The following is a 6,000-nucleotide window of genomic DNA, read 5'->3' on the forward strand; positions in this document are numbered from 1 at the left end:
TCCGTCAGTAGAGGATGCCTGGTTGTTCTTTAAAAGTAATTTCCTCTCAATCTTAAATAAACATGCCCCATTCAAAAAATACAGAACTAAGAACAGATATAGCCCCTGGTTCTCCTCAGACTTGACTGCCCTTGACCAGCACAAAAACATCTTGTGGCGTACTGCATTAGCATCAAATAGCCCCCGCGATATGCAACTTTTCAGGGAAGTTAGGAACCAATATACACAAGCAGTTAGGAAAGCAAAGGCTAACTTTTTCAAACAGAAATTTGCATCCTGTAGCACTAACTCCAAAAAGTTTTGGGACACTGTAAAGTCCATGGAAAATAAGAGCACTTCCTCCCAGCTGCCCACTGCACTGAGGCTAGGAAACACTATCACCACCGATAAATCTACAATAATCGAGAATTTCAACAAGCATTTTGCTACGGCTGGCCATGCTTTCCACCTGGCTACCACTACCCCGGCCACCAGCTCTGCACCCTCCGCTGCAACTTGCTCATGCCCCCCCCGCTTCTCCTTCACACAAATCCAGACAGCTGATGTTCTGAAAGAGCTGCAAAATCTGGACCCCTACAAATCATCTGGGCTAGACAATCTGGACCCTTTCTTTCTAAAACTAGCCGCCGAAATTGTCGCAACCCCTATTACTAGCCTGTTCAACCTCTCTTTCGTAACGTCTGAGATCCCCAGAGATTGGAAAGCTGCCGCGGTCATCCCCCTCTTCAAAGGGGGTGACACTCTAGATCCAAACTGTTACAGACCCATATCCATCCTGCCCTGCCTTTCAAAAGTTTTTGAAAGCCAAGTCAACAAACAGATCACCGACCATTTCGAATCCCACCGTACCTTCTCCGCTATGCAATCCGGTTTCTGAGCTGGTCATGGGTGCACTTCAGCCACGCTCAAGGTCCTAAACGATATTATAACCGCGATCGATAATAGACAGTACTGTGCAGCCGTTTTCATTGACCTGGCCAAGGCTTTCGACTCTGTCAACCACCGCATTCTTATTGGCAGACTAAATTGCCTTGGTTTCTCAAAAGACTGCCTCGCCTGGTTCACCAACTACTTCTCTGATAGAGTTCAATGTGTCAAATCGGAGGGCCTGTTGTCTGGACCTATGGCAGTCTCTATGGGGGTGCCACAGGGTTCAATTCTTGGGCCGACTCTTTTCTCTGTGTATATCAATGACGTCGCTCTTGCTGCTGGTGACTCTCAGATCCACCTCTACGCAGACGACACCATTTTGTATACATCTGGCCCTTCATTGGACACTGTATTAACAAACCTCCAAACGAGCTTCAATGCCATACAACACTCCTTCAGTAGCCTCCAACTGCTCTTAAACACTAGTAAAACTAAATGCATGCTCTTCAACCGAACGCTGCTTGCACCCGCCCACCCGACTAGAATCACTACTCTCGACAGGTCTGACCTAGAGTATGTGGAAAACTACAAATATCTAGGTGTCTGGTTAGACTGTAAACTCTCCTTCCAGACTCACATTAAGAATCTCCAATCCAAAGTTAAATCTAGAATCGGTTTCCTATTTCGCAACAAAGCCTCCTTCACTCATGCTGCCAAACATGCCCTCGTAAAACTGACTATCCTACCGATCCTTGACTTCGGCGATGTCATTTACAAAATAGCCTCCAACACTCTACTCAGCAAATTGGATGTAGTCTATCACAGTGCCATCCGTTTTGTCTCCAAAGCCCCATATACTACCCACCACTGTGACCTGTACGCTCTTGTTGGCTTGTCCTCACTACATATTCGTCGCCAAACCCACTGGCTCCAGGCCATCTATAAATCACTGCTAGGCAAATCCCCGCCTTATCTTAGCTCATTGGTCACCATAGCAACACCCACCCGTAGTCTGCGCTCCAGCAGGTATATCTCACTGGTCATCCCCAAAGCCAACAACTCCTTTGGCCGCCATTCCTTCCAGTTCTCTGCTGCCAATGACTGGAACAAATTGCAAAAATCTCTGAAGCTGGAGACGCTTATCTCCCTCACTAACTTTAAGCATCAGTTGTCAGAGCACCTTACCGATCACTGCACCTGTACACAGCCCATCTGAAATTAGCCCGCCCAACTACCTCATCCCTATATTGTTATTTATTTTGCTCATTTGTACCCCAGTATCTCTATTTGCACATCATCTCTTGCACATCTATCATTCCAGTGTTAATACTAATTGTAATTATTTTGCACTATGGCCTATTTATTGCCTTATCTCCAAAACTTGCTACATTTGCACACACTGTATATATATATTTTCTGTTGTATTTTTGACTTTATGTTTTGTTTTACCCCATATGTAACTCTGTGTTGTTGTTTTTATCGCACTGCTTTGCTTTATCTTGGCCAGGTCGCAGTTGTAAATGAGAACTTGTTCTCAACTGGTTTACCTGGTTAAATAAAGGTGAAAAAAAATAAATAAATAAATAAACAAGGACAGTTTTGTTCTAGCCCAGCACCAACAACATACCTGATCAGCCAATCATCATCAAGCCCTTTTGGATTTGGTTGAATCAGACAGGTCTGGGCTAGAACAAAAAGTACACCCATTTGCAGTGGCCTCTAACCTAAAAATAATGTTTGTTTTGATGGCACATTGGAAGTAGGCCTTTCAAAAACGTTTAGGCATCAACAATCTATCCAAAGAACCACCCAGCTCAGCTGGTAGAGCACGGCGCTTGTAACGCCAAGGTAGTGGGTTCGATCCCCGGGACCACCCATACAAAAATAATAATAATGTATGCACGCATGACTGTAAGTTGCTTTGGATAAAAGCGTCTGCTAAATGGCATATTATTATTATTATTATTATTATTAAATAGTCACACACACACGTAGTTGTAAATGTGATTTACTAGGTCTGGAAACTCCGTTACAAAGTTAGTTAAGGCACAACAGAGGATTGACAGTGTATCAGGTATCAAATTAAAACTCATCATTTAAGGCAGGCAGCTAGACTCGACAGTTACTGTTCAATGATAAAAAGGAAACATAGACTGATGGAATCATAAAATGGCCACCATGGTGATGATGTGGCTAATCAGTAACCTGAAACAAGCTGGAGGACCAGCTGTGGCATTTGGAAATAAGTTAGTGTTGTTTATCTTATTGAAATACTTTCCCATTTGCTGTAATGTTATTGGTGACTGAATGTAGGCTGGGGGGGGGACAGGAGTATTTCTAGGGAGAAAGGCCAGGACAGGAGTATCTTCCTAAAAAGGTACAGGAGAGCACAACAATTTAACATTTAAGATCACTTCAGTATCATCATCATAATGGAACGAAACCTTTGATAAAAAGGTTGAGTATTTCATAAAATCTTAAATAAAATAGGTAGACGAAAGTTTAAAAGAAATATGTAACTACCAGTCTCTTGTATAGACTACAATTTTGGGATATGTGGGTAGTGTTTTGCATGAATTCTATATTCTAATTATATGGTTCTGTATCCCTGGGTTGATAATATCAACCTGTACCATGTGTTAGTTTGTACCAGGAAGTATACTGCATGTGGAACACAAGCAATAGAACTGACAGCATGTAGGCCAATAGGCTAGAACTGTAGGCTAAATATCAATACATACCCTGGTTAAAACAAACATTCAATTGTTGGTCACTTCCTTATTGTGCTGTATACGTTGTACACATAAGTTTGCATCCCAAATGGCACCCTATACTCTATTTAGTGCACTACTTTTGACCAGGGCTCATAGGGCACTGGTCAAAAGTAGTGCACTATATATGGAATAGGGTGCTATTTGGGACACAACCAGGGACACAGCCAGAGACAACATCAAAGGCACATTCACTGGCTGTCTGCCTGTCAGAGGCTATCATACTGGTGGAACGTACAGTGCATAGATACAATGTAGGGTTGCAAAACTACACTAACTTTCCAAAGCTTGCCAGATTTTCCAGAAATTCCTGTGGAGGATTCCTGGATTTTCTGCTTATCCCCTCCTGATTACAGGAATCTTCCAAAAGGAATTTCTGGAAAACTGGGGAATTTTGCAACCCTAATACAATGTCATCATCATAACAAATAGGATATCACATCAACATCCTGAACATACATGTATAATGGCACAACTAGGCTTTATCTTAATACATGGACTGTCTAGCCTGGTCCCAGATCTGTTTTTGCTGTCTTGCCAACTCCTATATGGTCATTGTTGTGCCTTAGCATGCCAGATCTGGGATCAGGCTTGAGGATAACATTGAGGAGAGGAAAGGGGGCTTCCATAGGACATACAGCAAGAACTCCTCCTCCACACACTGTGACTGCTACTGCAACGAGAGAGACAGAGAGACTGAGAGGGAGAGAGACAGACAGAGAGAGAGGGGGGAGAGAGAGAGAGACAGACAGAGAGGGGGGAGAGAGAGACAGAGAGAGAGGAGGGAGGAGAGAGGGGAGAGAGAGAGAGACACAGAGAGAGAGAGAGAGAGCGATATGGTAAATAAACAAAACACTATCATCAACCACACATAATTATTATAATTAGGAGCATCTGACATATTGCCAATTTACCAGCATCTATCCCATCCTAAAACACAGACAGGAGAGGAGACTGGAACACAGACAGGAGAGGAGACTGGAACACAGACAGGAGAGGAGACAGGAACACAGACAGGAGAGGAGACAGGAACAGGTGTGAGAGGAGACTGGAACACAGACAGGAGAGGAGACTGGAACACAGACAGGAGAGGAGACTGGAACACAGACAGGAGAGGAGACTGGAACACAGACAGGAGAGGAGACAGGAACACAGACAGGAGAGGAGACAGGAACAGGTGTGAGAGGAGACTGGAACACAGACAGGAGAGGAGACTGGAACACAGACAGGAGAGGAGACTGGAACAGGTGTGAGAGGAGACTGGAACACAGACAGGAGAGGAGACTGGAACACAGACAGGAGAGGAGACAGGAACAGGTGTGAGAGGAGACTGGAACACAGACAGGAGAGGAGACTGGAACACAGACAGGAGAGGAGACTGGAACACAGACAGGAGAGGAGACTGGAACAGGTGTGAGAGGAGACTGGAACACAGACAGGAGAGGAGACTGGAACACAGACAGGAGAGGAGACTGGAACACAGACAGGAGAGGAGACTGGAACAGGTGTGAGAGGAGACTGGAACACAGACAGGAGAGGAGACTGGAACACAGACAGGAGAGGAGACTGGAACACAGACAGGAGAGGAGACTGGAACACAGACAGGAGAGGAGACTGGAACACAGACAGGAGAGGAGACTGGAACAGGTGTGAGAGGAGACTGGAACACATACAGTAGAGGAGACTGGAACACAGACAGGAGAGGAGACTGGAACACAGACAGGAGAGGAGACTGGAACAGGTGTGAGAGGAGACTGGAACACAGACAGGAGAGGAGACTGGAACACAGACAGGAGAGGAGACTGGAACAGGTGTGAGAGGAGACTGGAACACAGACAGGAGAGGAGACTGGAACACAGACAGGAGAGGAGACTGGAACACAGACAGGAGAGGAGACTGGAACACAGACAGGAGAGGAGACTGGAACACAGACAGGAGAGGAGACTGGAACAGGTGTGAGAGGAGAGAATAGAAAGGGAGGGAAAAGAGGAGGAGAGGAAGAGGAGACGAAGGTGTACATCATTAGAACAGGCTGCAAGGACTCTGGAGAGAGAGAGAGAGGTAGTAATAATAATAATAACTATTATTATTATTTGGGGGGGGGGGTGCTAATATTTGTCCTGTTACACACACAAGTGTGTAATGTAAATGTGACACCCGCAGGGAGTGGGGTCATGGCCAGAGTCATTAGGGTTAAGAGCCTTGCTCAAGGGCACAGCGACAGATATTTCACCTTGTCGGCTCCGGTATCTGAACCAGCAACCTTTCAGTTACTGGCCCAATGCTCTAACCTCGAGGCGACCTGCCGAGAAGAGGAGGAAGAAGAGGAGGAGAGTGGATGAAGGTGTCGTAGGCTACC

The sequence above is a fragment of the Coregonus lavaretus genome, assembly GCF_964263955.1.
Source record: "Coregonus lavaretus genome assembly, contig: HAP1_SCAFFOLD_288, whole genome shotgun sequence".
Taxonomy (NCBI): Eukaryota; Metazoa; Chordata; class Actinopteri; order Salmoniformes; family Salmonidae; genus Coregonus; species Coregonus lavaretus.